Here is an 11,605-nt window from a genome sequence, read left to right as displayed (position 1 = left end):
TTTTGACCGGATCGAACCGGTTTTGACCGGATCAAACCGGATCAGACCGGTTCAAACCGGTTTTGACCAGATCTAACCGGTTTTGACCGGATCAGACCGGATCACAGCGGATCAGACCGGATCAGACCGGATCAAACCGGGTCAGACCGGATGAAACCGGTTGTGAACGTATGGGACCGGTTTTGACCGGATGAAACCGGATCAGACAGGACAAAAGTGGAACACACCGGATCAGACCGGTACAGACCGGATCAGCCTGGTTCAAGCTGGTTGTGACCGGATCAAAACGGATCAGACCGGATCAGACTGGATCACACCGGTTCAAACCGATTTTGACCGGATCAGACCGGATAACACCGGATCAGACTGGTTCAAACCGGTTTTGACAGGATCGAACCAGTTTTGACCGGTTCAGACCGGATCAGACCGGTTCAAATAGGTTTTGACAGGATCGAAAAGGTTTTGACCGGATCCAACCGGATCAGACTGGATCAAACTAGATCAGACTGGATGAAACCGGATCAGACGGGTTCAGTCCGTTTCAGAGCGGATCAGAGCGGTTCAAACCGGTTTTGCTCGGGTCAGACCGGATCAAACCGGATCAAACCGGATCAGACCGGTTAAAACCGGTTTTGACCACGTCAGACCGGATCAAACCGGATCAGAACGGATCAGACCGGTTCAAACTGGTTTTGACCGGATCGAACCGATTTTGACCTGTCAAACCGGATCAGACCGGTTGAAACCGGTTTTAACCGGATCGAACCGGTTTTGAGCGGATCACACCGGATCAGACAGGATGGAGCCGAATCAGACCGGTAGAGACCGTTTCAAAACGGATCAGACCGGTTCAAACCGATTTTGACCGGATCAGACCGGATCAAACTGGATCAGACAGGATCAGACTGGATCAAACCGGATGAGACTGGTTAAAGCCGGTTGTGACCGGATCAGACCGGATCAAACCGGATCAGACTGGTTCGAGCCGGTTGTGACCGGATCAGACCAGATAGGAACGGATCAAACCGGTTCAAACCGGTTTTGACCGGATTGGACCGGATCACACCGGATCAGTCTGGTTCAAACTGGTTTTGACCGGATCGAACCGGTTTTGACCGGATCAGTCCGGATCGAACCGGATCAAACCGGATCAGACCGAATCAAAACGGATCAGACTGCTTCAAGCCGGTTGTGACCGGATCCGACCGGATCAAACCGGATCAGACCGGATCAGACCCGATCAAACCGATTCAAACCGGTTTTGACCGGATCAGACCGGATAAAAGAGGATCAGAGCGAATCAGACCAGATCAGACCAAATCAGACCGGATCAAACTGAATTAGACCGGATCAGACCGGATCAAACCGGATGAGACCGGATCAAACCAGATCACACGGGATCAAACCGGTTTTGACTGGATCGAACCGGTTTTGACCGGATGAAACAGGATCAGACCAGTTCAAACCGGTTTTGACTGGATCAAATCGGTTTTGACCGGATCAAACCGGTTCAGATGGTTCAAACCGGTTATAACCGGATCAAACCGGATTACACTGGTTGAGACCGGATCAGACCGATTCAAACCGGTTTTGACTGGATCACACCGGATAAAAACGGATGAAACCGGATCAAACCGGATTAGACCGATTCAAACCAGATCAGACCGGATCAGAGCGGACGAAACCGGTTTTGACCGCATCGAACCGGTTTTGAAGGATCAAACCAGATCAGACCGGATCAAACCGGATAAGACCGGTTGAAACCGGTTTTGACCGGATCGAATCGGTTTTGACTGGATCAAACCGGGTAAGTCCGTATCAAAACGAATCAGACCGGTTCAGACCGTTTCACACCGGATCAGACCGGTTCAAACTGATTTTCAACGAATCAGAGAGGATCAAACCGGTTCAGACCGGTTCAAACCGGTTTTGACCTGATCAAACCGGTTTTGACGGGATCAAACCGGTTTTGATCGGATCAAACCGGATCACATTGGTTGAGAAAAGATTAGACCAGTTCAAACCGGTTTAGACCGGATCAGACTGGATAAAACCGGATCAGACCGGATGAAACCGGATCAGACCGATTCAAACCAGATCAGACCGGATCAAATGGGATCAATCCGAATCAGACCCATATAAGCCGCCCCCATAATTTAAAATAATCACATAACCAATCACACCACTAACAATTAAAGCTCAAACCCCATAAATAGGACAGGCCTTAGAAGAAAAACCTACAAACCCCATAACCAATAATACACTTAATGTAAATAAAATATATGTCATTGCTTCCATATGGACTCCAACCATAACCAGTGATACGAAAAACTATCGTGGTACTTCAACTACAAAAGCACCAATGATTCCAATACGCAAATCCGACCAAATCATAAAAATAATCAACCACTCCCCCCACCCCACTCCCCACTTCCGGGGATTCTCCGGGCCCACCCATACACAGGCCTCAGTGACCTGGGCCCAGTGGGTCCCGGCTTCCGAGGGCGGGCTGGCCCTGGGCTCCTCCGGTATTCCTAAGGGGGTGGAACCTGTGGGCCTTTATAAGGGCCGCTGGCCGGCTGGGCCGGCCTCCTGGCCGGACCTGCTCGCCGTGCACAGGCCGACTGAGGGGCACTGGAGCCCGCCGGCCTCTCTCTGCCTGTGTCTGTCCGCAAAACTCCGGCCAGGTCTCCCCGCGATGGCTCTCCCCACACCCGGCGATGCCGCCCTCCCGGCGGGAGCCCGAGGATGAGGATTGCGAAGGAGACTCGTTTGGACCCCGAGCCAGAGGGAGGCCCTGCGAGCCTGCTTTGAGGGGAACCCATACCCGGGCATCGCCACCAGGGAAGAGCTGGCCCAGGCCATCAGCATGTCGGAGCCCAGGGTACAGATTTGGTTTCAGAACGAGAGATCACGCCAGGTGAGGCAGCACCGGCGGGAATCTTGGCCTGGCCCGGGAAACGCGGCCCGCAAGAAGGCAGGCGAAAGCGGACCGCCCTCACCCGGTCCCAGACCGCCTGCTCCTGCGAGCCTTCCAGCAGGATCGCTTTCCAGGCATCGCCACTCGGGAACAACTGGCCAGAGAGACGGGCCTCCCGGAGTCCCGGATTCAGATTTGGTTTCAGAACCGGAGGGCCAGGCACCCAGGCCAGGGTGGCGGGGCACCGGCGCACGCAGGTGGCCTGGGCGACGTGGCCTCCGGCGGGTGACCCCCGCTCCCTCGCCGGTTGCCTTCACCCACACCGGGGCGTGGGGAACGGGGCTTCCCACCCCCCACGTGCCCTGCGTGCCCTGGACTCTCCCATCGGGGGCTTTCGTGGGCCGGGGAGCAGGGGCCGTCGCCCCGCTGCAGCCCAGCCAGGCTGCGCAGGCAGCAGGGATCTCCCATCCTGCCCCGGCAGGCGGGGATTGGTATTTTTCCTACGCTCCCCTGGCGGCTCCAGAAGGGGCGCTCTCCCACGCTCACACTCCACGGGGGTGGCCTCTGGCCCGAGCCAATGTGGGGAGATCGGGACCAGCAGCACAACAGCCTGCTGGGCCCTTGCTCGGTGGGACAGCCTGGGACCACTGGAGCTGAGCCGCAGAGCCAGGGTGAGCTTGCGCCACCCACGTCCCAGGGGAGTCCGTGGTGGGGCTGGGGCCAGGGGCCCCAGGTCGCCGGGGCGGAGTGGGAGCCCCAAGTCGGGGCAGCTCCACCTCCGGGGCCCGCGCCCCCGGAGGCCTCCGCGGGGCAGGAGCAGATGCGAGCCATCCGGGCGCCCTCCCCGCCGCTCCAGGAGCCTGAGCGCTCGTCTGCACTCCCCTGCAGCCTGCTGGATGAGCTCCTGGAGATCCCTGAGTTTCTGCAGCAGGTGCAACCTTTGCTAGAAACGGAGGCCCCGACGGAGCTGCAGGACGTGGGAGAGCCCGCTTAGCAGGAACCGCTACTCCTAAGCGAGGAGGAGTACCGGGCTCTGCTGGAGGACCTTTAGGACGCGGGNGCGGGGATTGGTATTTTTCCTACGCTCCCCTGGCGGCTCCAGAAGGGGCGCTCTCCCACGCTCACACTCCACGGGGGTGGCCTCTGGCCCGAGCCAATGTGGGGAGATCGGGACCAGCAGCACAACAGCCTGCTGGGCCCTTGCTCGGTGGGACAGCCTGGGACCACTGGAGCTGAGCCGCAGAGCCAGGGTGAGCTTGCGCCACCCACGTCCCAGGGGAGTCCGTGGTGGGGCTGGGGCCAGGGGCCCCAGGTCGCCGGGGCGGCGTGGGAGCCCCAAGTCGGGGCAGCTCCACCTCCGGGGCCCGCGCCCCCGGAGGCCTCCGCGGGGCAGGAGCAGATGCGAGCCATCCGGCCGCCCTCCCTGCCGCTCCAGGAGCCTGAGCGCTCGTCTGCACTCCCCTGCAGCCTGCTGGATGAGCTCCTGGAGATCCCTGAGTTTCTGCAGCAGGTGCAACCTTTGCTAGAAACGGAGGCCCCGACGGAGCTGCAGGACGTGGGAGAGCCCGCTTAGCAGGAACCGCTACTCCTAAGCGAGGAGGAGTACCGGGCTCTGCTGGAGGACCTTTAGGACGCGGGGTTGGGGACGGGATCGGGGGCGGGGCGGTGGCCTCCCTTTCACGGTGAGCACCTGGCTCGGTGTGGAGAGGCCTGTTTTCCCTCCGGGCTGACCAGCCTGGCATTCCTGCCATCCCGGTCTGGGCGCGGCGGCGGCAGCCGGAGACTCCACACCGAGGAGAACTGAGCATCCCGGGGATTCCAGAGCCAGCCCAGGTTCCAGGAGGGGGACCGTCTACTACACGTGCGCGGCTGTGCGGGCAGCGGCCAAGGCTCTGGGAGCAGCCCCGGCAGAGCTCTCATGCTTTTCCAACACCCGACCCCCGCTCGATCCCCCACCCCACTCCCCAACACAGTGTGCGCTCGCGGGCACACACACATACACCCACACACACACCCCAACACACCCACACAACCACACACCCACACACCCAAACACACCACCCCCACCCCCACCCCCACCATGACCGAAAGCACCACCACCGTGTTCTGCACTGGGCTGCCCTTGCCATAAAACTAGGAATAGCCCCCTTCCATTTTGGAGTCCCAGAACTTACCCAAGGAACATCCCTAACTTCTGGCCTACTCCTCCTTACATGGCAAAAACTAGCCCCCATCTCGATCATATACCAAATTCACCCATCAATCAACACCTATATCCTCCTAACTCTCTCTACCCTATCTATCATAGTAGGCACGTGAGGAGGTCTCAACCAAACGCAATGACGCAAAATCCTAGGATATTCTTCAATCACTCACATAGGCTGAATGATAATAACACTAGTATATAACCCAACTATCACAATTCTTTACTTCACCATAGACATCATCCTAACAACTACCATATTCCTGAACCTCAACCTAAAGTCAAACACCACAGCCCTCATACTATCCCACACCTGAAACAAATCAACCTGTCTAGCACCACTAAGAGCATCCACCCTCCTATCCCTAGGGGGCTTAACCCCTCTAACCGGCTTCCTACCTAAATGAATTACCATTCAACAACTCAGAATAAACAATAATTTTCTCATCCCCTCTATCATAATTATCAGAACTCTGCTGAACCTGTATTTCTCTACACACCTAATCTATACCATCTCCCTAACACTATTTCCTACATCCAACAACACAAAAATAATATGGCAATTCGAAAATACAAAACCTACACTCCTTATTCCCCCACTCATCATTGCCTCTACCCTTTTACTACCAATCTCCCCCCTACTTTTGGCTATCCACTAGAAATTTTGGTGAAACAAGACCAAGAGCCTTCAAAGCCCTTAGGAAGTAAAATTACTTAATTTCTGAACTACATAAGGACTGCAAACACCTACTCTGCATCAATTCAACGCAAATCAGTTACTTTAATTAAGCTAAGCCCTCACTAGATCAATGGGACTCAAACCCACAAAAATTTAGTAAACAGCTCAATACCCTAATCCACTGGCTTTGATCCACTTCTCCCGCTGCAGGGAAAAAAGGCGGGAGAAGCCCCGGCAGAAACTTTTAAAGCTGCTCCTTTGAACTTGCAATTTAATGTGAAAATCACCTCAGGGCTGGTCAAAAGAGGACTAGACCCCTGTCTTTAGGTTTACAGCCTAATGCTTACTCAGCCACTTTACCCTTCCCTTCTCTCTATCTCTACCTATGCTCATCAACCGTTGACTCTTTTCAACAAGCCATAAGGACGTTGGGACTCTATACCTACTATTTGGTGCATGAGCTGGAATCATAGGTACAGCTCTAAGCCTTCTTATTCCAGCTGAACTAGGTCAACCTGGCAATCTACTAGGTAACGACCATATTTACAACGTTATTGTAACGGCCCATGCATTCATCATAATTTTCTTCATAGTCATACCCATCATAATCGGAGGCTTCGGGAATTGACTAGTACCCCTAATAATTGGCGCTCCTGACATAGCATTTCCTCGTCTAAATAATATAAGCTTCTGACTCCTTCCCCCTTCTTTCCTACTACTAATAGCATCAGCCATAGTAGAGGCCGGCACTGGAACAGGTTGAACGGTATACCCTCCTTTAGCAGGAAACTTCTCTCACCCAGGGGCCTCTGTAGACCTAACCATCTTCTCCCTCCACCTAGCAGGCATGTCCTCTATCTTAGGGGCCATCAACTTCATCACCACCATCATCAACATAAAACCCCCTGCAATAGCCCAATATCAAACCCCCCTATTGGTCTGATCAATCTTAATCACAGCAATCCTTCTACTCCTCTCTCTGCCAGTCTTAGCCGCCGGCATCACCATGCTACTAACGGATCGCAACCTCAACACTACTTTCTTTGACCCTGCTGGGGGAGGAGACCCTATCCTATACCAGCACTTATTTTGATTCTTTGGTCACCCCGAAGTCTATATCCTTATTCTCCCTGGATTTGGAATAATTTCCCACATTGTAACTCACTACTCTGGGGAAAAGGAACCGTTTGGGTACATGGGCATAGTTTGGGCCATAGTATCAATTGGATTTTTAGGTTGCATTGTATGAGCTCATCATATATTTACAGTTGGTGTAGATGTAGATACATGGGCCTATTTCACTTCCACCACTATAATCATTGCAATCCCCACCGGTGTTAAAGTCTTTAGCTGGCTTGCCACACTTCATGGAGGCAACATTAAATGATCCCCTGCAATACTTTGAGCCCTGGGCTTTATTTTTCTATTTACCGTGGGGGGTTTAACCGGCATTATCTTAGCAAACTCATCCCTAGATATTGTACTACACGACACATACTACGTTGTCGCCCACTTTCACTATGTTTTTTTATCAATAGGAGCTGTCTTCGCCATTATAGGGGGCTTTATTCATTGATTCCCTGTATTTTCAGGCTACACATTAGACCACACTTGTGCCAAAGCCCATTTTATCATTATATTTGTAGGCGTAAATTTCACCTTTTTTCCACAACACTTCCTCGGCCTGTCCGGGATACCCCGACGCTACTCTGACTATACCGACGCCTACACTACATGAAATATCCTGTCATCTATAGGCTCCTTTATCTCACTAGTAGCAGTAATCTTAATAATCTACATGATCTGAGAAGCCTTTGCCTCAAAACTTAAAGTACGACTAATCGAACAACCCTTCACTAGCCTAGAGTGATTAAATGGCTGTCCTCCACCCCACCACACATTTGAAGAACCAACCTATATTAAACTAAACGAAAAAGGAGAGAGTCGAACCCCCTAAAACTGGTTTCAAGCGAATCCTATAGCCCCTATAACTTTTTCAACAAGGTATTAGAAAAATTATTTCGTAGCTTTGTCAAAGCTAAATCATAGGCTAAGCCCTATGTATCTTATATGGCTCACCCAGTTCAACTAAGTCTACAAGATGCCACATCCCCTGTTATAGAAGAACTAATCACTTTTCATGACCATGCTTTTATAGGTATATCTTTAATCAGCTTCCTAGACTTCTACGCCCTGTCCTCAATACTCACAACAAAACTAACCAATACCAGTATCACAGATGCCCAAGAAATAGAAACTATCTGAACCATCTTACCCGCAATTATCTTAGTACTGATTGCCCTTCCATCCCTGCGCATCCTATATTTAACAGACGAAGTCAATAACCCCTCCTTTACTATTTCATCAATCGGACACCAATGACACTGAACCTACGAGTACATGGACTATGGAGGCCTAATCTTTCACTCTTACATATTACCCCCACTATTCTTAAACCCAGGAGATCTTCGACTCCAGAAGTTGACAATCGGGTAGTCCTCCCAATTGAAGCCCCCGTCCGTATAATAATCACATCTCAAGATGTCTTACGTTCATGAACTATCCCTACACTAGGCCTAAAAACAGATGCAGTGCCTGGACGCTTAAACCAAACTGTATTCACCGCCACACGGCCAGGCGTCTATTACGGACAATGCTCAGAAATCTGTGACGCAAACCATAGCTTCATACCGATCGTCGCAGAACTAATTCCACTAAAAATCTTTGAAATAGGGCCTGTATTTACCCTATAAGCGGCCTTCTTTCCCCCCCACCCCGTACTCCCACTTCACAAATTCTTAAAACTACTTTACAGATCCACTGTATGGCTACCCTGGCATTAACCTTTTAAGTTAAAGATTGAGGAACACACCCTCTGCAGTGAATTGCCCCAGTTAGATACATCGACATGATTCACTACTATCATGACGATGCTCCCTACACTATATCTTATTACACAATTAAAACTGCTAAACACAAATTACTACCAAGGTCCCCTTACAAAAAACTCCAACCTCCAAATCCACAACAACCACTGACCACCAAAATGAACGGAAACCTGTTTACCCCATTCTCAACCCCAATAATCCTAGACCAACCTGCCACAATTCCTATCGTCCTATTCCCTATGCTACTAATCCCAACCTCCAAATATCTCATTAATAACCGACTAATTACCATTCAACAAAACCTAACTCAACTCACTCTAAAACAAATAATAGTAACTCACAATACTAAAGGACAAACCTGATCTCCAATACTAATATCTCTAATCATCTTTATTACCATAACTAACCTCCGAGAACTTCTACCCCACTCATTTACACCAACCACCCAACTTTCCATACACCTAGCCATAGCAATCCCCCTATGAGCAGGCACAGGAATCATGGGACTTCGCTTTAAAATCAAAAATTCCCTAGCCCATCTTCTACCACAGGGTACACCCACACCGCTCATTCCCATACTAGTAATAATCGAAACTATCAGTCTACTTATTCAGCCGGTAGCCCTGGCTGTACAACTGACTGCCAATATCACAGCTGGCCGTCTACTAATACACCTGATTGGAAACGCTGTACTAGTACTATCAACCATCAGCTTCTCCGCTACCTTACTAACCTCCATGCTCCTAACACTACTAACCATTCTAGAAAATGCAGTCGCCCTAATTCAAGCCTACGTCTCCACACACTTAGTTAGCCTTTATCTACACAACAACACCTAATGACTCACCAACTCCATGCTTATCACATAGTTAAACCTAGCCCCTGGCCACTAACAGGGGCCCTATCAGCCCTCCTGATAACATCCGGCTTAATTATATGGTTTCACTTTTACTCTACCACCCTACTGATACTAGGCCTACTGAACAACACACTAACCTTATATCAATGGTGACGTGATATTGTACGAGAGAGCACCTATCAAGGCCACCACACAACATCTGTCCAAAAAAGCCTTCGATATGGAATAACATTGTTCATCATCTCAGAAGTCTTCTTCTTCATTGGCTTCTTCTGAGCATTTTACCACTGGAGCCTCGCCCCAACACTCCACTTGGGGGACCACTGACCACCAACAGGCATTACCCCTTGAAATCCCCTAGAAGTACCCCTCCTAAATACCTCTGAACTACTCGCATCAGGACTTACAATCACCTGAGCTCACCACAGCCTCATAAATAGTAGCCAAAAACAAACAATTCAAGCCCTCCTCTTATGAGACTCAACATGGCTAGAAAAATCTATACCCGCCGGACGCGGTGGCTCAAGCCTGTAATCCCAGCACTTTGGAAGGCCGAGACGGGTGGATCACGAGGTCAGGAGATCGAGACCATCCTGGCTAACACGGTGAAACCCCGTCTCTACTAAAAAAATACAAAAAAATAGCCGGGCGAGGTGGCGGCGCCGGTGGTCCCAGCTACTCAGGAGGCTGAGGAAGGAGAATGGCATAAACCGGGGAGGCGGAGCTTGCAGTGAGCTGAGATCCGGCCACAGCACTCCAGTCTGGGCGACAGAGCGAGACTCCGTCTAAAAAAAAAAAAAAAGAAAAAAAAAAAAAGAAAAATCTATACCCAAAATAATCTCACAAACACACACTACCGCTTCCATAACTGTAACCACTCGGAAAGGCATAATCAAACTCTACTTCCTCTCTTTCCTCATCCCCCTTATCCTGACCCTACTTCTCATAATATAAACTATTACCCCGAGTAATCTCAATCACAATGTATACATCAACAAACAATGTTCAACCGGCAACCACCACTAACCAACGCCCATAATCATACAAGGCACCCGCACCAATACAGTCACCTTGAATCAACCCCGACCCCTCCCCCTCAAAAATGACCCAGTTACCCATATTATTAAAATTAACCACCACCACTACTTCATCCAAACATAAAACCCATAAAACCAACCCTACCTCCATCATTAATCCTACCAAAAGACACCCTAGAACATCAAGCCCTGAGCCCCATGTCTCAGGATACTCTTCAATGGCCATTGCTGTAGCATAACCGAAGACAACTATCATACCCCCCAGATAAACAAAAATTATCATTAAACCCATATAAGCCCCCACCCCAATTTAAAATAATCACACGACCAATCACACCACTAACAATGAACGCTTAAACCCCCATAAATAGGAGAGGACTTAGGAGAAAACCCGCCAAACCCCATAACCAATAATACACTTCATGTAAATAAAACATACGTCATTACTTCCATATGGACGCCAACCATAACCAATGATACGAAAAACCATCGTTGTACTTCAATTACAAAACCAACAATGATTCCCATACGCAAATCCAACCCAATCCTAAAAATCATCAACCACTCCCCCCACCCCACTCCCCACTTCCGGGGCTTCTCCGGCCCCACCCATACCCAGGCCACAGTGACCTGGGCCCTCTGGGTCCCGGCTTCCGAGGGCGGGCTGGCCCTGGGCTCCTCCGGCATTCCTGAAGGGGTGGAGCCTGTGGGCCTTTATAAAAAGGGCCGCTGGCCGGCTGGGCCGGCCTCCTGGCCGCACCTGCTCGCCGTGCACAGGCCGACTGAGGGGCACTGGAGCCCGCCGGCCTCTCTCTGCCCGTGTCTGTCCGCGAAATTCCGGCCAGGTCTCCCCGCGATGGCTCTCCCGACACCCGGCGACGGCGCCCTGCCGGCGGGAGCCCGAGAACGAGGACGGCGAAGGAGACTCGCTTGGACCCCGAGCCAGAGGGAGGCCCTGCGAGCCTGCTTTGAGCGGAACCCGTACCCGGGCATCGCCACCAGGGAAGAGCTGGCCCAGG

At 51.3% G+C, this 11,605-nt stretch overlaps 1 pseudogene; it reads left to right on the top strand.

The window, feature by feature from the left end:
* Positions 1 to 2,698: 2,698 nt before the first annotated feature.
* On the top strand, positions 2,699 to 3,971 carry LOC112617239 (annotated as a pseudogene).
* Positions 3,972 to 11,605: the final 7,634 nt, after the last annotated feature.

This window comes from Theropithecus gelada, unplaced genomic scaffold, assembly GCF_003255815.1.
Source record: "Theropithecus gelada isolate Dixy unplaced genomic scaffold, Tgel_1.0 HiC_scaffold_15942, whole genome shotgun sequence".
NCBI lineage: Eukaryota > Metazoa > Chordata > Mammalia > Primates > Cercopithecidae > Theropithecus > Theropithecus gelada.
This window is presented reverse-complemented; position numbering and strand designations above follow the sequence as displayed.